The 27,040-nt window shown below is 30.7% G+C and overlaps 1 protein-coding gene across 1 annotated transcript in view; it reads right to left on the bottom strand.

The window, feature by feature from the left end:
* The window catches only part of ss (aryl hydrocarbon receptor spineless), a 101,062-nt gene that overhangs the window by 25,739 nt on the left and 48,283 nt on the right, over window positions 1-27,040 (bottom strand). Inside the window, exon 2 of the mRNA XM_089708087.1 lies at window positions 20,885-21,075. The gene's annotated coding sequence lies outside the window, so the exon portion shown is untranslated. The remainder of the gene's footprint in view (window positions 1-20,884; window positions 21,076-27,040) is intronic.

Below are 27,040 nucleotides of genomic sequence, written 5' to 3'. Positions count from 1 at the left end.
TGCACTTATGCTGTTTTGAAAAGGGCGGTACAATTTATATGTTTTCTAGAAAACACCTATAAGAGGATTTGGCTATTAATACCAACTATACCTATAACTTCATATTTTTGTTGTGCTACGTACAAAATGTTCATTTCATTGCACTGGGTTATGGAAACATTTTAAGATACAGGCTTTTTAATAGATGACGATTACTTCACATTATTCATACAATTAAATCCGTTACAATAATTTATTTTCTAACGCTCTTGTGGAAATTTGAACACCTAATTAATTAATATCTGTAAGAAAAAAACTTTATGTCTTTAAAATACAGCGATTTAAATAGCGAATAAATAAATGAATAAATAAATTTCTTCAATTGTTCATACGAACTATTGATGAAATTCAACCGAAATAAAACAATATTTTATGTGGACATTGAAACAAGGGCAAAAGATCTCGGATGCGAGGTGTATCTGCCGTGAAGATCGGATGCTACACACGAGTATAAAGAATAAGGAATAAACTAATTATTATTTCAGGTTTTATTAATTATAGTTAGTTTTAGTTATTGATGAACCAAAAGGGCGTTTTTTTATGAATTACATAGTTTAGTATGAAGGATTGTTTGTAAAGATGGCTCATAAGTCATAATCTTAAATTAATTGCGTTTGATTATAACTTATAATTTTTATTTTATGTGTTATTATTATATTTTTTACCAGTAGCAGTCATCGTGTGGTGGCACTATATTTTATTTTAACAAGGCTATTTAAAGTAACATAATATTTATGCTCTCTATTCACCATGCTTCCATACAGTAAAGCCCCAAGGTGCGAAATGAAAATAACTTTTAGCGTGGTAGCTCATAAATCAGAAACATAAGAGAGCTCAATTAAACCCACCCTATCTGATGTACTCCCGTAACGGAAGGCTTTTGGTTATTTTTTTTTATCTGTGTCACTTTGGAACGCTCATTAAGGAACCGTATGTTGAGTTTTTGGTCTGTGGCATGTCAAATGATTGTTGTGTGTTGACGATTTATTTGTATGTAAAAACTTTTTATTCATGTAAGTTTTTACAAGCACCCTGCCCTGTGTAGTCTCCGTACTTTATATAAACTAAAGTAATCGTAATTAAGAAATAACTAAATACCTACTACGAAATTCAGAACTACTGGTTTTGTTATTCACGCAGTTAACCTTACCAAAAAGTTTTATTTTAGAGAAATTAGGTCCAGTCAGAAATTAGGTCATTTTATTATAAATAATATTCGAAAAAGAAGAAGAGAACAGACTCTACGTTTAACTGTTTATTATAAGCCTTGTAGGACGGAGGTATCTTAGAAATTCTCTTTAAAAATCACTGAACATCCCAGCCAATTTATTGTGTTGGATGCTGTTGGTGAATCAAGCTTACATTCTGGTACGCCAGCTTTAGAAAAATATCCTGGTGTGGTTATTAAAGAACAGTGATAGATCACATTAATCACCTATATCATTAAAATTCAATTGGCAGAATTCGACTGTACAGACGTGCTATATATGCTTGGAGATTAAAAAAAAATAACAAGTAAATGGCAGAACAAAATTCAATACATTGGTTCATGGGTGGTAATAAAATATTATCGCCTCCGCCAGCGTGGAATGCGCGATAGAACATAAAATAATTGTTATAAGCCTTTAAAATCAACCTGAAAGTATAATACATATTAATGGCAATTAAAATAAAGTTTAACGAACAATCGATTGAACGATTTTAGTACGATACGGTTTCGATTACGTATAACTTTCGGCTATTAACATCGATTTACATGAATGTTTCGAAACGTCGTAACACAAGCGACATGGCATTGGAATTTCACTTTTGTTGCGTTGGTGAAAGGTGTAGTTTAGAGAAATGGGTGCGCCAGATCTGATACAGAGTGTAGTCGTCAAAATTCGGCTCGTGCGGCCAATCAATTATGATCAAAATCGATTCACTCGATGATTGAATCGATAATAGCGCGTGAGGCAGGTGCTTTGCAATCGAATTATCATCGAATATGACTGTATAATTAGTTCCAAATTGTACTCTTTAACACTGCGAACAGTTTTTGTTTGCGAAAATGTCCGCAGATGTTGGCGACGATTTCTTTTGTGATCAAGATTGGGTTTTTGATTGAAGACATTAATTAATGTATAATAAAGATAATGCAGATTAAAAGGCACTTGATATTATAGTATATGATTAATCAGTATAAATATAAATTGTTATTACTTCAAAGATAAAAAATAAAAGTTAAGTTTTGATGCTTATTTCGTTTTATTTTCCTCCTCTTGACCTATCTTATTCAATTACTACCATATTATTAAGATCTCACTGTATTTATTCTACTGATATTGAATTTACGGTCCAGTAGAACGATAATTAACAAATTCATATATCATGTTAACTATACTACAGTAATTTACATAGAGTAAGTACAAACAAGGGCAGAGAGCCTCGAGGTACAGACAGCAACATAAATAACTACAATATGAAGATGTCAAACGGGTAATGAAACGTCACTGATTGCGTTGCTGACCGTAAATATGAGGCGGGCGATTTTAAATCTTGCTGATTGTACTCTTGTTTATGTTTGTTTGAGAACTAGGAGTTATGGCAAGGTTTGGATGTAAATTAATATGCGGTTTTGTGTTGAGTAGGATAGAGTTAAAAATTGTGTTTCAGAATATTTTCAAATAATTCAAAAAAGAGAAGGTTCTGAATTCGAATGTTTTTTTAATGTTATTATGCAAGTAATAAATAAATAGAAAATAAGAATCGTTGTTTGTTATAACTTATAATTACGTAAAGGTTTAGGATATTATGTAAATTAAATACGTTATTTAGACATTACAAATACCAACTTCAATTTTATTTATTGTTTTAGATATAGATTAGAATGTGAATAAATAATGTGTTTTATTTTGTTTTTGCGATCATAGAAAATTATAATACTGACCATGTACTACATAAAACATGAAGATATTGAATTAAATTAGGTGTTTAGTTAGGCCTATATTATTATTAGGTGGAGGATATTTAAAAAATATTTAATAATCTAATTTACAACCTCAAAATGATATAAATTACCCTTTTAAGTTTTAACCATCGATAAAAATTTGGTCGAAAGTCGAAACATATCTCGATCATATTTTACACGGCACAAGCACCTTTCCACGATTATCACAATTATGCTGACCGTACACAAGTACATAATCACTCCGGTTATTTCCGGTATAAACCGGTTCCGCGTTATCAATTGCATAAAATGCGAGGCCCGGTGCCGGCGAAATCCAATAGCTAATATTCGCGTACAATTTAAAAAAATTCTCCATTTAATTTCTACGGCAGATGTCCGACATCGTTGCAATGTAAAGTGAACGTAATTCAGTAATAAATAAGATTGATTTTTTGTCTGACGGTACCCACTGTTTGTAATTAATAAGTGCAATTTTTAATTGAAGCACACGATTACCTGGTATTATGGATTTTAAGGAATATGTATGGGTAGTACTTAGTACTTACATGGGAAGAGTTATTGCAATGTATGCTGTCAATGTGTGTATATGACTCAGATGTTGCTATTTTGGAATTTTCGAAATGTGTTACGATAGTGTTTTTTATTGGATATTGTTTAGTAAATAACGATGACGATATGGATTAAACGTACCTTCATAGTGTAAAAAGTAATATTTACCTTAACATAAGGTAAATTTATACATTTATTACATTTGCATTGACATAAATTAAGTTTCATCAATTTAGACTAAGCTTCTTACAAAAGCACTTTTCAATATTGTGTTTCTCTCACATTACATTCCTAGTTCAATACAAACGTAGTTTCCCTACTTTACTTTTTCTCTGATGTCCAGATGATGCATACATAATCTATTTACGGTTAACTTAATATTATCCAAGACATAAATATTACTCACTAAAAACTTCATTTAAAACATTCACATAATTAATACTTTCAAGATTAATAAATTAATTAATAAAAAGATAATTCAAACGCTCAACTAATTGGTATTTAGTTTCACATCACAGATATTTCATGAATAAAATATTATATAGAAATGCATCGACCATTAATAATGCAACTTTTACGGAAAACATAGTTGCATCAGCATTTGTAACTAGAGCTAATACGATACCTATAAATTATGGTTAATAACCAATGCTTACCACTAATTAAGCCCTTTTATAGTGGTTTATAATAAATTCCAGTCTTTGTCAGCTTAACTTAGGTACATCTTTTACTTAAAATGGTCGTATGGTTATTGTTATTTTTTTGTATCATTTACAATCGAAAGTAACATAAAAGAATTGTAACTAAGACGGTAATGATTATTGCTTTGTATGCAATTATTTGAGGATATTTATGGGGATTTTATGCTTGTTACATTTTAAAATGATGAGATAAACTAAAATTTAAATAATAAATAATAGATTTTTATGAGGACTAAGGCTAAGTGATGATAGTTATTTGATTCGTAGCCATAATATGATTTGATCGACTATGTCCTTACCCTTAAAACAAAAGAAAGAGGGATATCATCACTACATAGGTAGTATAAAACAAAGTCGCTTTCTCCGTCCCTATGTCCCTATGTATGCTTAAATCTTTAAAACTACGCAACGGATTTTGATGTGGTTTTTTTTAATAGATAAAGTGATTCAAGGAGAAGGTTTTACTATATAATTTATTAGGTTTTAGACAAAGCGGGCGAAGCCGCGGGCGGAAAGTTAGTAGAATATAAATTGATTCCTTAAATAAAATAAAGCGATAGATTTAGTTAATTTCTATTAAATAATTAAATAAAGAAGACGGAATAAAGATGAATTGTTCATTCACTTAAATAAAGATATTTAGATAGATTCATGGTAAAGAGGGGGTAATAAATTATATTAGTTATTTAGTTTAGTTCTTGTACTATCATATTTATTGTATGTAAAAATGACAATATTAAAGACAGAACTGAATAATACGCATTATTATCGCATTAAATAATTTTAAAAACTAGTAACATCTGCATATACGACAGCCCACAGGTGCCCTGTCTGATTACCTACATTTTATAAATAAATACACATTTTATTGCACAGCTGACCAAAAACAATTCAACATACGTTTTGAACTTTAAAATTTTGTGTAACTAACCAATTTTAAATGGAATTCCTTATAATAAATGATACTTTCACAATCGACATATAAAGAGCCAAAAAAGTTTCGTATCAATACTTTAAATGTATAAATAAGGACATATATAAATATATGTTAATGTCTCGAATTTGACCAGGTGATCGAAAAGCATCATTGTATACTTGTTTTACAACAATAATATTTTTATGTTCCTCGTAAACTCTTTAATAGTCACTTATTCTGTAATATTACTTTGTTTATGGTTTATAATCAATATTAAATTAACAATTGGCTATATATGTCAATAATAATTAGGTAAAAACTGTATAAAGAAAGCTAGCTATACTATTCAGTTTTTTCATGGCAGGTTATTCACCACCTTTCATAATACGAAAGAAATTTAGTTTCGGTTTTCATGACCACGTAGATATCGTTGTCGAAAAGAATAGGCTTATTACCATGTATGTAATCTAGTTAAAATTTGTATATTAGATATTATTGTTTACGACTTCCTATTGGTTCTCAACTTTACTACTATAATACTTTTAAGTTTTAATCAATAATTGTCTTAAACTATTCCCTTAATCATCAGCTTATATATACGTTTTTTTTAAGGCATCCGCCATCACAGGGTGTTCGCGCCACCTCTGGATTATAGTCCAGAGACTTTTTTTCCTATTTTTAGAAATATTAACATACTGGTTACTTACATAATATAAATATAAATAATGTACAATTAAAATTATAAGAACTTAAAATTACAATATAAAATAGCTCATATACGTTCCCACTGTTGGGACACGGGCCTCCTGGGATAATGCATACCCAATAACCATAATTATGATTTGCATTTTTATAACGATCTAATAAAGATATTTACGATCGTCTATGATACATTCCGAAACATATTGGAAAACATTGTTTAAATTGGAACAGCTTTTCACTTTTATGTCTATTAAACGCTCATTAGTTCCGTTCATTAATTCCATAACAATTATCGTAAAAATCTTATATTTTCTGCACGTTTCTTTGGCGATTAGATCGGATTTATCGTCATACCGTTGTTTCACAGTTATCGGTTATAAATAAGCGTAAAATAGTGCAGTTGAAATCTACATACCGTTATGCTTTTTGAAGTACCTATCGATATCGATTGTTTAGTTTATGTAACAGCACTAGGGAGGCTTTGTGATAATAACATATCTATTATTTTTAGTCACAAAAAATGATGATTCCGCATCATTATTATTGTTATTAATTTTTTGTCGAAGTACCATAAGTATACCATATCATTTCATAAAAGAGAATGTGATAAAAAAGGCAAACATAGTCTAGGTATTGCAATTTTCCGATCTAAAAAACACCTGATTTCTTTTGAGGTTAATGTTCGCAGAACACAGATAAAATGTCTGAAACAGATTAAAAACTGACATATGACAACTATATATTATCTGTGACGTGCGACATCACAGCGTAATAACTTTCTTTGCTAATTAAATAGTTTATTGAACAAATTCGTTCGCAATAATTGCAGTAAAACTGACGTCCAGCTGGCAGGAAACTCGGGAACACCATAATTAACTGAAAACCAATTAAAACGATACCAATGGAATTTTAACCTTTTATCCCGTAACAATTAAAGATATATCGAACAAATAATTCACGTTCGACAAGCGATCTACCGAATATCCACTAAATTAAGAACGGGAGCCGTGAGATAAAATTAAAACTTAATTAAAACTCCATAAGGAAACGCAAATAAAGAAGTAAAGCCAGGCGTAAAGTATTTTGTCACCTACAGGCTACATCGCGGTCGCTTCGCTTGCTGTTTTTTTGTTCTGTTACTAAGTTTTTGTCGTCTTATTCAGCTCTAAATAACATAATTATTTATTTTTCAATTTTGGGACGCAGACTCGGTAATATATCTCCCTACTGGCAAATAAATTTATTGTGACGCTCAAAGAATGCTCAGTTGCAAATAAAATAATCTTAAATAATATAAGTAATTAAAAAACTAAATAAAAAGCACGCGTGATAGAATCAACTGAAAGTAAAAATTGTATTTTACACAATACCTATTTATTTCAATTTATCAGAAAAATAAAATACAATCATGAAATTCTTGTATTGTCCACCCATCCTTTAAAGTTAACAAATTTTAAATTCATTCTATTAATAAAAGTGGGTTAAATTCGAAGGAGTCGGTTACAAACAAACATACAGGTGAAGATAAGCGTGTTATGAGGCTGTACCTAGTTAATACGAAGTCAATAATTTATTCAATAGCATAATGAACGGGAACATAGCTCATAAAAATTATGTAAACCAACAATATTATTATGAATTGATACCGATGCGCAAATGTATGTAGAAACTTCCAAGGAATGCGTTTAAATTAAAATAGCACAAATGTAAATGAATTATAGACAAACTGAAGTGTTATTTGCATAAATAAATGAATGATAAAATGTATTGTTTAGGATGAAATGCGATTATTCAATGTTAATTTTTCCGTCGACACTATTCGCAGAACCGGTTTTTGCAACTGTTGTGAATATAGTAAATATTGCGTTTTGGGACACCGATATTTTGAATATTGATTTAAGGAAATGTAATGTTTATTTGTTATCTTTGTATGTTAGAGTAAGCATGCTCTTTGCAGCAAATACTTTGCTATAGTGTAAAGCATTGAACTGTCTAAAAATTTGACTACCCGAAAACAATAATATGAAAGGATATGATAATAAAACCCATTGAGGGTGTAAAATTATTGTACAATCTTAAATGATAAATCATTGAAGTAAAAAATGATTTTAGTCTATGATATTAAAATATAATATTCTCAGAATATATCTCTTTGTTATATTAAATCAATAACAAAATAAATCTCAACGTAATATGTAACAGATTTATTTAAGTACCATATTTTCGTAAAACTATGTACTTAAATTGATTTAAGAACCATTTATTTGCTTTTACACCCTTCAATTCATACCCTTAAGCAATTGTAAAACTATTATTCGTTTATTCCGCTTATCCTTAATAAATAATTGAATGGCTCTTTATTGAAAATCATATAACGTAAATAATTTTAAACACAAGTTAAAAATTATAACATAAATATCAATCCTATGGCTTATAAACTGTTTGACGAACAGTGAACATTGAATAACAATTAAGTTTACATTATTTATAATAAAAATACGTTTACATATTTGTTTGTATTTCTCTCATAAAATTAACTAGCTGTGCTCCGCGGTTTCACCCGCATTGCTCGGCTCCTGTTGGTATTTGCGTGATAATATATAACCTATAGCTTTCCTCGATAAATGGGCTATCTAACCCTGAAATAATTTTTCAAATCGAACCATTAGTTCCTGAAATTAGCGCGTTCAAACAAACAAACTTACTATTCAGCTTTATAATATAAATATAAATTCTTATTCATATATTTTAATGCAATAACTTTCAAATGTTACATTGTTGGTGAATATTTTTGCGTTTCAGTTAAAATGTTAAAAAGGCACATAAGGTTATATTACACACGTTCTAAATAAAAAAATAAATTATTTTATCACCGCACGCGTCACTAAGCGGTCGCATAATAGTTAATATAAAAGCAATATATTTTAATTGTAATTATAAAGCAGACAGATGCGTTTCAGTCGTAAATCTAAAAACCTGTGGTGTATAAAAACATGCTATTTTGTTATACGCTGCATGCTTACGTGACATGTGAACAGTTTGCACATTTATCCTTCGCATCCAGTCAAAACTTTGATATTATACCTAGAATAGAAACACATTATATAGATAAATGATTGCTATATTATATATCGTATCTTTAGGAGCTAGTTGTGGTTGAAATTTGGAGTCACCCATCAATAGACTGGCCGCGGATAAAGCTGCTTAACCTGTAGATTGTTTATTGACCAATACAAGATTTAAATAAAATATTTATAAAGTATATAATAATACACATTTTTTTTTGTATCATGCTCCATATTCTATTAACATCTCCATTTATAACATAAGTTGAGAAGAAGACCTGATGAAGATACTTCTGAGAAATATACCAATAAAACATATAAGTAATTGAAAATCCTAAAAAACTTGAAAGTCCAAATTTAAGTACAATTTTAGATCACTTCGAGAAACGTCTAACCATCCGTACCCATAAATTGGCTGTGCTCATTTAAATGCGATTGTGATCGACGCACCCGCGCACTCCTCGGCTCTCGTGTTAATGAGGATATAGTGTTGCCCCGTGGCTTTGCTCGGTGACATTTATGCTATTACGTGACTGCAGCTTAATGGATATGACCTAGGGTAAGATGTATAAAATACATTGAGCATTTGACTATTTTTTGTAAAACTCATCATCAAACGCAACATCATCGTAATGAATTTTTCAGGGAAAAGCCATTAATGATACTTTTTTCTTTTTATGATAAATATAAAATATCCTAACTCTTATATGCAAGGCATAAGGAAGAGTTTTATGAATATTTTTTATTAATTTTAGGTATTCATGATATACCTAAATTCATGTTTTTGTATGTAATATATTTTAGTAAGTAGTCTACTTCGCTACTTTTTAGTAATTTAACATGGTGTTTACATAATATGCAGTAAAATATAGTTAGGTACTAGTTCAATAGTAGAGAGGTATAATAATATGTAGTTTAAAAAAACTAAAAAACACGCTTTTCATAGAAAACCGAACTAAAAAATAGAAAATTTTATCAAATTATTGTATTGTCATCGGTCCTCAATAAATCTACAAAGTTTGAACGAAATCTGGCCGTTTAAAGTGGGTCAAAATCGCGCCCAAAGAAGTCGGTTACAAACATACAGTCGGTTACAAACATACAGGTGAAGCTAATATAAAGCGTGTAAAAACAAATAGTCATGCAGACACAAGTAAATCAACCCAGTCAACTAAATCTATCCATCCAAGAAAACAAATTCAAAGTAAAATGAAAAGATAAGCACTCAAGGAAAATTGTAACTCCAGTTGTATGACGCGGCGAAACAAAAAGAAAAGCGTTCATAATCATAATTAATTCTCATAATTAGTTCCACGAAAATGAGAATATTTAGAGGCGTAATAATTACGGATTAATGATTCAGTAAGAATTTTATGTATTCCAATTATAGTATCGTATTGGTTAATAACTAGAACAATTACATTGGAAAGTAACGGAGAGAAAACATTATAATTATACAATTATGACATTCATTATTCTAGAGATATCTTTGGACTGACCCAATTGTTGGGAAACTTTCGTTTGATACAATATACAGGTAAGATTTACATAATTTTCTTAATTTTTGTAACATAATAGGGATACGTAATACAAAGACAGGATGCATACGTATTTGTAACTAAATTCATGCTAAATCATCATCATTTAGTATGCTTTCATGGCATAACTACAGCATCGATTTGTAGGTATAGACATAGACAATATTTTTTCATAATTGAACCAGATTTAAGTGCGTATAGGGTGCGTGCGTATAGTTTTGTCTGTAGGCGCAATTTTCATTAGAAGTGAACAGAAGATTTCATTACAAGTAAAACAAAATATTTGCGTTCGATTAAGTTTAAGAAAATCTATTTAAAAAAATTGTGTGTATTTTGAAATATATCTTTGGAAGTCACGATAGAAGACTAGATTATTAAAAAAATACACTTTACGCTCGCTTAGATAGGATATTTCAAAAAGATAGGATGTTTAACATTACACGATGTTACATACATATTTTTGACACATACCTAATTTCTTGAACTTATTGATAAAGCTACTATAAAGCTCGACCAACTCATGTAAAAACTTGTTATTACGTATAAATATTGATTTATCGACGTCAATATTCCACCTGCCTCATTGGTGACACAGTCACGTCTTAATTGGATAATAGTAGTTAAAGGCAATAATTACTTGATCAATTGCTATACCCTACACTTACTTGGGAATTTATACTGTGGGTTTCAATATTATGCGACGTTAAAGACACAATTTTATTTAATGGGTGAGTTTTGATAAATTTGTTTTTGTCGTGTTATTTGATATTTTAAATGGTATTTATAATTTAGTCTATTTTTTGAAATAGTGTTAACTGTATGTGCAGTTTCATGTGCAAAGTCCATTAAGAAACAATTTTCTATTGAGAACCTCTACTATATAGGTATTAGAATGAACTAGCTGTGCCCCGCGGTTTCACCCGCATTGTTCCGCTCCTGTTGGTGTTAGCGTGATGATATATTGCCTTTGGCCTTCCACGATTAATGGGCTATCTAACAGCGAAGGAATTTTTCAAATCGGACCAGTAGTTCCTGAGATTAGCGCGTTCAATGAAACGATCTCTTCAGCTTTATAATATTAGTATAGATTAGTAAAAAATATTATTAACAATAAAACCGTCTCTTATATATTCCTTTATTAGATGAATTACCTTCATTTTAAAATACATTTATTCATACATATTACATAGATACCGAATTATTTCTACGTAGTAGGTACGTGTCTTCAGTAAGGGTGCGGTATTTCCCCATTTTGTTATTGACCCAATTTTAAAAGAAGCAAGTTTAACTAGGCACTAGTGTAAGAATTAAATACTTTATGGCTACTATTGTTAATACAGAAGAAGGGCAGTTATATAGAACATGTGTGTGGAAATGCAACTCCGAAATTGCTGAACCGTTTTTGATAGGATCAATTTTTTACAAACATCGTGTTAAAAGATTTTTCAGTCAATAGTTGTTGCAATACTTTCTTTACCATCCCTGTTCAATTCATTTGATCAAATTCTATACTTTTAATCCCAGTTACAATTAAACCGCTAAGCGCAGATTGTTCCACTTTCTAGTCCAGACACTGTATTTTATTGTATAGTGTAATTTTTCAATGTTTTCAAGAGAAAATGCGAGATTATATCTATCTGAGTTAGTATGGTGTTACGGTGGATGCTTGCACTAATTCTGTTACTTGATATTTCCAACGATTTAATATGACTTTGTATATGATTAAAGGTAATCTTTTGATAAATATTGATATGCATGTATGTACATATTTTAGTAGGTGCTTGAAAACATGTCTTATAAGTTACCTAAATAGTAGTCCTTGTTCTACAGATATTTTTGGTATAACTCGAGGCTTTTAAAAATAAAATATTAATTAAAAAGATATGTTATTTTAAGAGTGTTGTATGATAGTTTAATTAATTAAATAAGCTATGTTCTACCGTTATATATTCAAAACGTCGTAAAAAGTTGGAATAAGTTGAATTTAAATTGGCTCGTAAAGTCCTTAACTTTTAAATTTTATACACTCCTATTTCTATTGCTATAATTTAAACGGTCAATTGTGAATTTCATTCTATTCATGTAATTTTTAAAAGTAGGTATTAATTACAATTTCTATATCATGTATGCACAGTTCTATTACTAGATTTAAAAGTAATTTAGAAAGTCCATAATTCAAATTTAAATGAAAAACTGACAGGAGGGTAATGTAGGTAATGTTTTAACTTTTAACTTATATCATGGCTCCGTAAAAAAAGTCGCACACAAGCACGAAATTAATTTTTCAAAGCGGTGTGGTTTTCATTCTGATTACCATAAACTCATTATATTCAATGTGTCACATAAATTATTTTAATATTTCGTAATAAAATATTATCTGTAGGTATTACCCCTCGTACCTATAACGAGGTCATATTTTCAGTGAAATTAAATATTTATATTAGGTTAATAGAATTCTTGACACGCCATTTTGGTGTTCTCTTTGAGTCATAATAATTATGTATTTGTTCCTGGCTTTTCTCTTATTTGGAAGTATTAAGAAGATACTTATTAGTTAAGCTACAATTGATAATATTATCTTTTAATAGAAGAAAATGGAAAGAATGATGCTACGGAAAAAAATAATTTACAATTTACATGATTCATAGTTTCTACAATATAGGCACAATTATTATATATCGTTTGTCTGTTGGTTTGGTAAGTAATTTGTAAAGTTGGGAATTTATTATATATATATTTCATTTATTCTTTGGTATAATGAAACCCAGAACCCAGTTTATTTATGGTATATTTAGATAATTATTTATGTCAGCGAAACAAAACCTAAACAAGCTTCAACAAAATATTTACGAAAATATTGTTCACAATTTGGTTATCATAAAATTTTCCAAGGAGACTCCATAGTCAGGGAAATATATGGAGTTGTTAATACCTCCCAAATAACAACTCAGTAGATACTTATAGGTAGGTAATTTATTAATGATTTTTTTAATGATCATTTAATAACTAAACACATGCTGTTTGATTCAAAATCATATTATTATACACAAAATACATCTCATCTACAGTGATCGTAAATGCAATAAGTATGTACCTATCATCATTAAACAACATAAAAGTAAGTCTCATAATCCGTCGCCGTCATAGAGTTATGTTCAAATTGTACCTTATAAATTAAAAAATATAAACACGTGCAAATCGCTTTAATTTAAAAGTAAACCAAACAAAGCGTACCATCAGCTCCATATAAATATTTTCACTTTCAACAAGCGAGTTGGGTCACTGCCGAAATTCTGTCACGCAATAGCGCCATTAAGGGTTGTTTCACCCCTCACCCCCGCAAGGAGTCGGCGAATTTCACAAACTACCCTCCGTAATTTAAGGGATACCTACACCCCAGTGGGGTTACTTTTTTACGCGCCTCATTGGCTGAGTCTTTCAAAGAATTTTACGATATGCAGTTTTATTGGTGTTATTATTTATAATAGACTATACCCTTTATGATAATCAATCAACTTACAGTTTATGAGTCAGGAATGTCAAATAACGGATAGAATAAAACGATCGAAATGCAATGAATCATAAGGACAATAAATTTTCTTGTTATATTTACCGATCACAATAAACGCTTTCTTTTATTTGCTTGAAATAATCCGGAAATAATTTATAAGTATATAAGCAGACATAAGCATTGGATGTAAACAAAATGAGCCTCTATGTAAAAACTTTGTGAAATACAAGTAACAAAAACAATACATTTAATATGCACATGAAGCAAAAATTAATACTAAAAAATATATATATCAATATCTCAAACAGTACTTAACTATCCTACTAATATTATAAATGCGACAGTTTGTGAGGATGTGTGTGTGTGTTTGTTACTCTCACGCAAATACTACTGAACCGATTACAATGAAATTTAAAGAGCCCATATAGAGGGAAACTTGGATTAGCACATAGGATAGGTTTCATCCCGGAAATCCTACGGGAACGGGAATTATGCGGGTTTTTCTTTAAAAACGCGGGCGAAGCCGCGGGCGGATATCTAGTACTTGATAATATTAAATGTCTTCTAATAATTTTCTTCTCCATTTTAGTTAACAAAGGGTACATAATACATGATTTATAACAAATTTTAAAAGGCTATACACAAGTTTAAGCAACAAAAGGCTTATATTTTATAAGCGAGCCCGTGGGCGGCCGCCCGCCCGCCCAGGCTTGTATATAGGGGGTGTTGCGAAAGCCTTATTATCTGATAGGTTTAAATTTGGACGACCGGCTGTATAAATACAATCCAGTTGTTTAGTTTTAAATTAATTATTGTGAGTCAGTGCTAGAATTGTTTTAAGTAACGATTGAAAAGGAATGATAAAAGTTATTGCCTATGGGGTTTTATAAACTATGAAATAAAATTTATAATTATGTTCACCTACATTGAATATTATTAAGAATACAGAAAGATACCAGAAAATACACAAACTTCTGGATTCATAATAAAATTGAATACTCACTATCGTAAAAATTCTAATATGGCTTGAAAGTTTTATTCATAAAATGATATCTCAGAAATATCTAGTCCTATTTGAAAAATTCATTCGGTGTTCGATAGCCCATTTATCGAGGAAGGCTTTGTATCATCACGCTTAGACCAACAGGAGCGGAGCCACGCGGGTGAAACCGCGAAGCGTAGCTAATTATATCATATACTAGCTTCCGCCCACGACTTTGTACGTGCATCCCCGTTTTCCCCGTTCCCGCAAGAATTAAGGGAAATCCTTTCTTAGCGGATGACTACGTCCTAACATCTACCTGCATGCCAAATTTCAGCCCGATACGTCCAGTGGTTTGGGCTGTGCGTTTTGATAGATCACTATATCAGTCACCTTTGAGTTTTATATATATAGACTAGCTGTGTCCCGCGGCTTTACCCGCAGTTCCTGAGATTAGCGCGTTGAAACAAACTCTTCATATTTATAATATTAGTATAGATTATAGTGTTTCGCCAACAACACACCCTGTATAAATAGTCAATAAACGGCATATAGCATGCGCTAAGTTTACGAGCTGTTTTACTCGTTAAGCATTCAAGCTGTTAAGTTTAAGCTATTATAAACCTTTAATCACTTAAGCTTCGGTCGCATTAGTGCAACTTGACTTTGTGTCTCAAATTTAACTTTTTGTAAAATTTTATAGTTATATAAAAATCTATGTGAAGTAAAAAATAGAAGATATTTAAATAGCCATTTTCTAATATATTTATTTATTTTAGCAAGGTATTTAATAAGCCTTAGTAGGTTAGCTAAACGGAATAGGATTCACTAAATAAGTATAATTTTTAATATTGTAATTATATTTCGTATATTATAATCAACAAAAAGCGTTTGTATATTGCGTGATAATAATTGTAAAATTGAAAATATAACTTTTACTTTATACCTATCCTAAAACCTACGTACAGTAAAATAAAGCTTCGCAGAAGTTTTATTTCTGTCTTAGATTAATTTATTTTAATTTGCTTTAAATTTCCATTTACAAAGAATTTAAACAGTCAACTTTCAAATTATACGAAATGCTTTTTATTCATTTTCGTTAGCTTGAAAATAATATTTGCTTGTCATTCATCGTTGAAATAAAAACTAAAGCCCACACTTTAATTTAATAAACGACGTAACCTAAATAAAACATTAAACAATTTTCGCCATTATAAAAAGTATATTAAAGGCGAAGTTAGCGTGAGTCAGCGAATGGATGGTATAATTGATCTGATAAGGGGTGAAACACCTTTATAGTTGATTTTTTATATTTTTAATGATTATAATGTTTTGTTTATTTATTTTATTATTCGTTTCGTTGCCATGGTAGCAATTAAAATGAGTCCACCGTAAATCTTGATATACATCTACAAGCGAAAAGTAAATAATATTTGTTTAATTTATTTCATTCATATCTTAGTCTATTAATAATTATCGATAAGTTGAATATTTGCACATTTTTATTCGGACTTTAATTAAAGGATACTCAAAGAAATAGCGCAGTTTTTATCTTTAAAACCAACATTTGTTATAAATAATAGTTACATATTTATTGCTGATATCGCTGAAATAAATATTATGGATGTTTCCTTTATTATTCTCTTTAATAGAGTTATTTTATAAAATGGAAGAAAGCTTTGCTCGCTAAAAAGACTGGTATTGATATTTTTCCTTGAACCATATACGAGCAAATAAATATATTTGAATTTGAATTTGAACGAAATAAAGTGTAATAAACTAAACGTTCAAATTAGAGCTTTTCCAGAACCTAAAATTAGAAATCTAAAACTGGTTAACGCAGCTTTCCAATTGAGCCTTTTTTTCTTGTCACTAGCTCATATACAATAATATTAGGTAAAGAAGGTTTTCAGACAAAGAGCAAATCTTAATATCCACTCTGACGAAGCGATGCTAATAATAAAAATATACCTGTGTGCCTACGAGTTGTCACATTACAATAATTTTAAATCTTTAAGTACATCTATCCATCATTACAACCTCTTAACAAAACCTGAATTGCATTTTCGTGAATAACCTCTAGTAACAAATTAGTCGATTTCCCTGGCCAGTGTTTTATGGAAAACAATAATCTCAGATATGGGACGGTAATCCATCATAGTGGTGGCAATTGTTTTTGCTTGAGCGAACTTGATTAAATACTCCGATATGGCAACCCGGCTGGTTTAAAGTGGACCACGAGTTTCGGTTTTTCGATGGGGATTAGTGACAGTTTGTTAAGTCGGATTATAGCTACTGAGTTATGACGTATGCATGAAATAGAAGTTATTTTTTAGGTAAAATGTTGAATTTAAAACATTCTTAGTAGTAAACACGTAGTAACCATACATACACTTTCAATATTTTTATACCAGATGGTTTTCCACATAATATTTATCCTTTTAGGTTCTTGCCATGTTCTTAGGATCTGTATTTGAAGCTTTTATCCAATAGAAGGTACCAGTTACTACATATAACATTTCTACTTAATTTGTTTCCCACATAATTTTTGGTTTTCCTCAATGTGTGTAAGCTTTGTAAGCTTATTTTTTAAGCTCTTTCCCTAAAGACAACGTGTTCTAAAGTTTAAATGGTTTCTATAGGTTGTATATACTATATATAGTAAGTAGTAAGTATGTTTTACTCATAGAATATACCAACAACATTTCTATTCAGTTTGTTTTCCACACATGTACCTAAGAGTTGAAATGTCATTCTTTTAGGCTTTTTCCTACAGTCAAAGTGTACTAAACTTCATTTGAAGTCAATAAAGAATAACTTATTTATGATATGTTCTAAATCAGTTATTTACTTTAACCTTCCTATGTACATTTCTCCCAATATACATAGCATATGACGCAACATAGTTCGAACAGGGTTGGCATCAATAAATCGTAGTAAGGCGAATTAGCATCAGATCGATAGAGTTCCTTCCGGCAGTGCTGAGCGGAGGCAGGCACGGGGTATTATATATGTATTTGGTTTGGATGTGGATTTATTGGTGGAATTTATTATCGATTTATTTATGGTTGTGTCGGTTATGAGTTTATTTTCATAGATAATCTACCGTTGTCTATATAAACAAAAAAAATAATCTTATTTATTTGAAAACACCTATGAGTATCGTTGTTGTTATCTAATTCTTTGAATTATACTTTAATTGTTCAAGAATAACGAAGATATCTTATTTACAATTTTCAATATTTTCAATAAATGTTTATGTTGGAATTTTAATTTAGTTTATGTCGCATGTAACGCGCATGCGTATATGACTATAACTACACAGTACCTACCTACCTACTATTTACTAAAGAAATAATTAATAAGACTGAGATTGATTAGATATTTATATAGGTACATAATATATTAGCGCTAATATGTAGTAAGATTTAAAAATCTTAATAAAATTAAGCTTCTTTTTTACTTTTGCAATAATATACAGTGACAACATTGAAAACGAAACATTATTTAATATTTTCTTATTATTATTCCAGAAATCCTTTCAAAAAGCTCAAAATGAACACATACATTTCTTAAACAGTCCTACATACGCCGTAAGACCGCAATCCAAAATACATAACCTAATTACCACAATTACACGTACTCGTCTCTCATAAACAATCACAATAATCGGAATAAACGGTAAACCTTCTGAGAATCGAGTTATTTACAATCAGGCTACCGAGATATCGAATTTAAATATTTCACAAAATCTCAACTATCGAGATCCCGTGGCGTCGCGGCGAAATCTTTACGGCTGCTCTCGGTCTTGTAATCGATGCCTCAACAATCGATTTAATTAGAATTATCGATATTTTTATGTACAGTCGTGTGGGGAATGCGTTATGAACAAAGGAGTGAAGGTAGTGATTGTTATAAAGGCTTTCTGATGCAGATTTTAAAAGATTGAATGAAACTTCTTCATTTATTTTATGTTACGTAGTTTCTTTATTGTTGGCCAAATTATTTGATGAATAATAATGTTGATAGTAATTTCCATCTCTTAGTTATCAATGATTCAACGTTCACATTATTTATTAGTCGTTTGTATCAACATTTTTTAATAATCAAACCTTCCATGATTTAAAACCACTTCTTCAAAGCCTTATTAAGACAATATCAGTATAACATTTTTTCATATTTACCAACCACAGTATAAAACCACATCTCGACTCGGCAGTACCACGTTCATCAGTGACTTTTCGACGAGTAGCCCCCCACTGCTTTTTATATTCGAATTTCGATATAAAATTATAAAGAGGCTTAATAACTCACTCTGTGATATACGATGGTAGCGGACATATGCAAAGTAGGGGTAAGATTTACGCGACCAATTACCAGCGATCGATTGTACGTTCTGGATTAAATGCCTAATGCTTCAAGTTTGGTATAGTTATCAGGAAATACTATATGATTTTATACCAAAGCTGTTACTCGGCAAAAACGTAGGAAGAGTAATAATCAAGAGCAAGAATCAATTAATTCGTTACAAAAAAATTAAAGATTTCGCTCTTAGAAGAACTTTAGTTCGAAATTTTTTATACTATGTCACAATAATATAATGTTTTATCATAACATATTTTTAAGTATAAACGTAGAGTCTCTTTCAAATTCTTATTCACGTGTGTGAATTGTGATATCTTAATCACATAAATTATTAAAATTCTTTTTGATGAAATGTTGTGTTTATACATAATTATGTCAACGTTATAATATAGTCTCATCATAGTTGAATCTTTAGGATTTATAGCCAACTAGTATTTATCAAATATTTTGTATGAGTAAAATAGCCATTATCCATAATATGTATATCAATTCACTAATTAACAAAATCATATTTTTTGTAATGCCCTTTTTAAGCCTTTTTCACAAAATTCTTTCTTAAATTTTGTATATTTTAATTATTATTTCCTTTCAGTGTATGTAACTCGTGTAACTGCATCAGCAAATTTAATTAAATACAACTAAACATAATTCACAAACACTTACAATTAGACAAAACAAACGTGACTCAGAATCAGATGCGAAGATAAGGAAATCTAATCACTCGCGAACTGCTGTATCGATTTCGAAACGAGTCGAGTTCTCGAATATTATTAATACATACAGCCTATAATAAAATTGCCTGACAGCGTTAAATATGTGCGGTAGTCCACATTTATAAGTAATCGAATATCGGTATGCGTTCTGCGTTCAGCGAATAAATTAGATCAGTTTATTTTAATTTGATTTTCTTTTAAGGGATTGGAAAGGTTTTTAATAATGTTCTGTTCTAGGATTAGTCATTTTGTTTTGTATGATGATTGAGTATTATTTGTCCAAAATATTAGTGAATTTCATGAGACACAAAATTTTACAAAATGAGTACCTAATTTACAGTGCCTATCTATAAATTAGCAGTTTGAGATTTTTAATAAGCGTAAAATCCTTAAGATTCAAATAAATAAATAAATAAATAAATAAATATTATAGGACATTATTACACAAATCGACCTAGTCCCACAGTAAGCTCAATTAAGGCTTGTGTTGTGGGTATTAGGCGACGATAAATATAATATTTAATAAATACATATATAGATAATAACACCCAGACCCAAGAACAAATAATTGAGTTCATCACACAAATATTTGCCCTGACCGGGGATCGAACCCGGGACCGTCGGCTCAGTAGGCAGTTACTTTACCACTGCGCCAACCGCGTCGTCAAACTAAAAAACGTCGTAAAAATCTATTATAATATGAATTATTACCAAGAAATCGTCTAAAATTGTATTTAAGAATTCATGTCTTATTTCTGAGATTCTTTTTTTTGCAGTTTAATTTAAATTTTACACAACACACTCTCTACGATCCTTTACCATTTTTATACTATAAATAAGGATTTACACGTACCTTGAAAATAGCTTTTCGTACGCAGGTAACTAACAGACAGCCGCAGTATAGACAAGCGGTCCAGTTTGCTAAGTATGTTCTGCTCGAAGGGGAGGAGCGAAGCGAGCGTGTCAAGTTCCGCGTTGAGACGCTCCCGGTGACGCTTGCTGGGGTTGCTCTTGGTGACGCCGTCTTTCGATGGTGGTTTGATGCTGAAACAGAAATAATTGTCAAAATCCAAGTGCAATAATAAATGGAATTCTAAATATAATGGATAATGTTTGGCTATATTATAAAAAGCTGATGAAATAAAGAGCGTGTGTGCCGAGCACACGTGCTAGAAGAGAAACTTCTTTCACAAATTCAAAGATACCAAAATCGTCGCCTTACTCCATGACGTGACGGTATTGCCATAACCTTGAAATTTTACTCTGAACGCGCCTAAAGAAGTTTTACTTCAAAAATAACAATAAACACGTTTCAAAATAACTAATAAGGTCCAATTAAGAAAAATAACCAAAATAGGGACGATTTTTCCAACCGTCCGCGGCTTAACAATAATATTGTAAAAAGTCAATAATAAGAACAATAATCCAGTCTGTAGGTATTTATGCCCTACAAAAGGTGGCGTAGAAAATGTTTTGAAACGATATTGTTTAGGTATGAAAGGTTAATAAAAATCCAAGTTTTCGACCTTGACGGACCCAGGCGCTAGCCGCCATCTTGAATTAAAGGTGCTAAAATTAGGTATATTTTAAATAACTTCTCAATTGTTTACTAAATCACAAAAGTGTCTATGAGGGGTTCAAAGAAGACAAAATTACCTACATTTTTTTCATACATGATTATTCTGTAAGTCTTAAAGGTAAAAAGTTACAAGCGACGGAAATAATAATATTTACAGAAATCATATAATTTTAATTTTGTTTAAAAATTGTACAGCTATCATTTTTTAATTCTCTTTGATGGCCCGGGCTGGTTAATGGTGGCTTCTTCATTAACGTCGCTGAAATTTTCTGTTTCATTGTCTGTATTTTTAGTTTCCAACCATGAAATTTCGTCATCATGACCAGAAGAAATCGAAGACGCTGGAGCACGCTTTCTAGTAAATTTTTACGGAGGGGACATGGATAAGGAATCCTTAGAAGATATCCGATATGAACGATTCGTAAAGTTATCAATAAAAAGTAAATTTAATCGACGAAATTTCATGGTTGGAAACTAAAAATACAGACAATGAAACAGAAAATTTCAGCGACGACAATGAAGAAGCCACCATTAACCAGCCCGGGCCATCAAAAAGAATAAAAAAAGATTGCTGCACAGTTTTTAAACAAAATTAAAATTATATGATTTCTGTAAATATTATTATTTCCGTCGCTTGTAACTTTTTACCTTTAAGACTTACAGAATAATCATGTATGAAAAAAATGTAGGTAATTTTGTCTTCTTTGAACCCCTCATAGACACTTTTGTGATTTAGTAAACAATTGAGAAGTTATTTAAAATATACCTAATTTTAGCACCTTTAATTCAAGATGGCGGCTAGCGCCTGGGTCCGTCAAGGTCGAAAACTTGGATTTTTATTAACCTTTCATACCTAAACAATATTGTTTCAAAACATTTTCTACGCCACCTTTTGTAGAGCAGAGGCTTTTACATTTCCCCACAGACTGGACTACAATTTTTTTCAAATAAGCTGAATTTTCAATCTCGGACATTTAAAAATTATTTTAATTAGGAAAAACTTTCAGAAATAATGTTACTATTGCATGTATTACAAAAGGCTCTTGTTCAAATATTAACATATTCAAACAACTATATTAAAAGCAACAAGGCAACGCAGCGGTGATCTATTTTAATTAACATTAGTTAGCGTTAAATTACAGTTTAAATATACAAAAGGTATTTGTTTTTGTTAATTTGTGTTCACATCTCGCTCGCATAGGTAAGCACGAATTAGTATCGGACAGAGGTGCTGTGGAGTCGTCTTTAGTTTGATTTATATATCATTTAAAAAGATGAGTAATTTTACGTATGAAAGTTTGTGGTTTCCAACAACAATATTCAACAATATTACTTATTAAAAATACCTTGATTGTATTGTATTGACGTATTGTGTACAATATCGTATTTAAAATAATGTTCTTACATATTTTTATTAATCAATATATTCATTTTAATTTTTAAGTCAATACAATTATTAATATGTTAAACTAATTAAACAACCAGTTATTATAGGTTCTTTTAACTCACTCTACAACCATTAGTACCCTGATTATATTATTCAAGCGCTAAACAGCTCCACACATTTCTATGTTCGAAATTGCTGCATACATTTGGGCATTACTCATTGCCGCCCGTCGTTTTTGTTGATTTATTCAAAGTATCAACGCGCCTCGGCCCTTTGATACTTTTCCGATACAAATTATATGCGTACAGTATTTTGTTCTATCAAAAATACATCATATTTCGTGGGTGATAACGTCTTAATTCGATTGTGAGTAGCGAGCGTAATAATCGATAAATCAACACCGATTATTTCTATAAATTGTAACTCGATTAAGTTATAATCGATATCGTGTAATGTATATACGTAATCTGTCATCAGTACGCCAATAATTCATTGAATGTGTATATTTCGACTCATAGGTATTAGTCACGGAAACTCCGGCTAAATACATGTAATTTCACTTATTTCGATGACATTTTAATGAATTTGAAATAAAAAAATGCGTATGGCACCTATTTAACAACGAAAAAAACGTCTTGCACTAACAAATTTATGTCTGATGGATCTATCTAAAGGCAAAAGATTAAAAATTACGCGTTAATAAATGACTTTAAATTACGGATATTTTCCTGTGCGCACTAATAAACGCAACCACTACCGCCAGCCAGACAGCGCGGACTCTAACCGAAATAGCAAGAGAAACAGTATATCAAAAACCCAACTACCTATACTAAAATGACTTTTTTTAAAACGTTAATAGCTCCCATACCATAAGCTTATTTAAAATGCATACAATTCTTCGGAATCATATTTTATTTGGAAAATGGAATCAAATAATAATTATAATGCATTGGAAAGTAAATTCTTTTGCAATTTAATTCATTGTCTCCGAAGTCTATTAATGATTCAGATTGAAACTGAGACACATGGTTTGAATATTTATGTTATAACTTACATACCTATTTGGATAATGTTGAAAAATAAGAAGATACACAAAAAAACAGTATTTTTTGCAATCTTTTAATTTCAAAGTGTTAACGTAATTATTTTCTATCATATACTTATGTTATAAACGCGAAAGTGTGTTAGTCGGTTTGTCCTTCCTTCACGCTGCAACGGAGCAAGAGATTGATGTGATTTTTTTGCACAGAGATAGTAAACTCCGTAATAAAAACATTATAACAACTTTAACATAGTTTCTAGTTCCGGGTTCTCTTTAGAATTTTTCCATGAAATATCTATTTGACGATAGGAAGAAATATAGTGTTTCAATATTATTTTAGGCCGTAATCAGTAAAACAATTTAGCAATACACATTCCTTTAGTATCATTTACCTATAGTTACTTATAAGAGATAGCTTCGGCTCGATCCTTAAAAGAAGAACAAAACAAAAACGTTCAGAGCACCGTTAAATCAACGATAAGAAATCGCGGCTATTAAATGTTCATCAGACGTAAAAATTACACTAAATTAGCTTTAAACATGAGAAATATTTGGAGCTTTTAAGGTGTCTTGCGCCTAATAGTTGATACGTTTAGACAGTTTTGGTTCGACGAACTTGATGAAATGTTTGTTTATTGCATTTTAAATTATCATTAGACGTAAACTAAACTAGAACTTAAAGCTAAAATGTACAATGAAAAACTTATCGTATTAGAAACTCTGCAAGTTAATTATGAAACAAAACGAAGCGAAAAAAAAACTAATACTGTGCTAATACACCAAATTCAAATGTCCATTTGACAATTGTTATTTCAATTAACGTCCTTCACAATTCACATTTGACATTGGAATAATCCGTCCTCACTGGGATCGGGAATATGCCATATAAGAAAGAGAAGAAGAAGAAGCAGACATAATTTACATTTGACAACGATTTTCTATAGCATTCTTCTTTGAACGATTAGTAAAATATAGACAGCCATATTACTTTTAAACTTTCCTTGAAATAACAAAAGTTTTCGCACGTAGAAAAGTTTCTGCGTGTAAGATAAAGGGTTACTACACTGATAATGTGATAGCCGCAGTAAGATTTATTATGAATCCCATAGCTAACTAAAATAGCCTTGAAAGTACAAAAATTAAGGAGGTAGTAAAGTTACGATGTATCAGAACACGACAGTATCTTAGCATGTAAGAAGGAATAATGCTCTGACGTGACAGTAGTAAGATTCATTTTAATTAGTAAAATGTCCTTGAAAAGCCTTGAAATAACGAAAATGAAGTAGCTAGTAAAGTCATGGTACATCAGAACACGCATTAGCATGTAAGATAAAGGGTTCTACGGTGACGTGACAGCAGTAAGATTCGTTTTCATTCGGTCGCATGTCTGCACGGAACCCATTCAATGTCTCCCTTGGTCAATGACTTGTTTGCACCTATAATTGTTATGACGGCTGAACATGTTCCTTGCAAGATTTCGTGTTCGGTTGGTGGATAGGTTAGGTCATAATCTGACTGGTTTGTACTGTGTACGAAATGTGTTGGTAACGAATATAAATAAGGTGGTCGAAGTCTCCTTAACGTTTTGCATAGATTTTTGTAGTCGTTATTAAGCAGGTGAAACTGAATTCGAACTATGTCTCCTTTATGAAATACGCTAAACATTGTAAAAGTAATGAGTATAACACCAAAGATAAATAAACGAAACTAATACAGCTTGTATCTATGTATGTTGATTCAAAATTTTAATTCTTTTAATATTAAAATTTAGCCATCAAAAAAATAAAAGTGTACCGTCGGCCACCCATCATTTGTTTCATCTCAAAGATGCTGTTAGTGAAAAAAAATTAACAAGTAGTTTTGTGTTACGTCATAGACCCTATGTTTACAAATGCGTCGGTCCTGTAAGGTATAATTATAAACGTATTAGTGAGGTCAACGGCCGAAAGGGTGAAGGCCAATTTGAAGGTTTTGTTTTAAGGCCACATTTGGTGTGGATGTAAACATCACGCATGTATTCATAATCTATGAATAGGGTCTCCGCGGGTGCGTTTTTGGTCCGCTACTATAAATAATGTTTCAAAGTAATGAATGTGTCATAACACACTTTTTCTAGTCATTGAAATACAATATTGCAAACTATTTTTTTAATGCAAATAAAAGATAATGACAAACAAATGCTACTTTGTAATTAGAATCAGTTTTATTGTTCTTAACACAGATACAACGTAAGTTTCTTGAATAAATAATTATAATCTGAAATTAATAACTTTGGTACTGCATTGAAAATTGAATACGGGCGATAATTACGAAAATTGCTCGATTATGTTGTCAGAAAATAGGAATATTGATGGTCTATTAAAGCGATAAAGGTGTTTTAAGTGATAATTAACGGCTTGATTTACATGTTCTATTAGTAACGACATGCAGTGTGCGGACACCAAAGAAGAAATCAAACTATGTATCTATATTTAGCACAGATCACATTTTATGGGTGAAAGAGAAAATTATGTTATAAAAATATCTTTGGCATATGAATGAAGAAGTGCATCAAATGGACAAGGTGGCATTTACCATGACCGCTAGTTGAATACTGGGAAAAAATAAAACTCTAAAGTGATTATCTCCACAATTCATCGTAGATAAGTATGTTCGTAAAAAATGCCTAATTATGAACAATACATAACCTTCAATGCACTTGTAATAACTGAATGCTATAACTTATTTTAGGACAAGCATTAATATACAAAAATCAAAAAACAATCCTTATATCGATACGCATAGTGATTGAAATCCTTTAAAACTATTAGCTAACGTAAGATATGCTGAAAAATTGAAAACTTCCAATGTCATAAGTGCCGATTTGAGTTCAAGTGGAATTGATTCTTATGCTGATGATTTAAGATTGAATATTGATTGTAGGATAGACGTTGTACATGGATGCACATGTGTGCCAAGCAAAATTAAGTGTGCCAATATCATCGTTCTCGCTTGATCGCGT

Source organism: Colias philodice, chromosome 20 (assembly GCF_061535455.1).
Source record: "Colias philodice isolate Cphi_HAF_F1 chromosome 20, ilColPhil1 Martin Lab GWU primary, whole genome shotgun sequence".
Taxonomy (NCBI): domain Eukaryota; kingdom Metazoa; phylum Arthropoda; class Insecta; order Lepidoptera; family Pieridae; genus Colias; species Colias philodice.
This window is presented reverse-complemented; position numbering and strand designations above follow the sequence as displayed.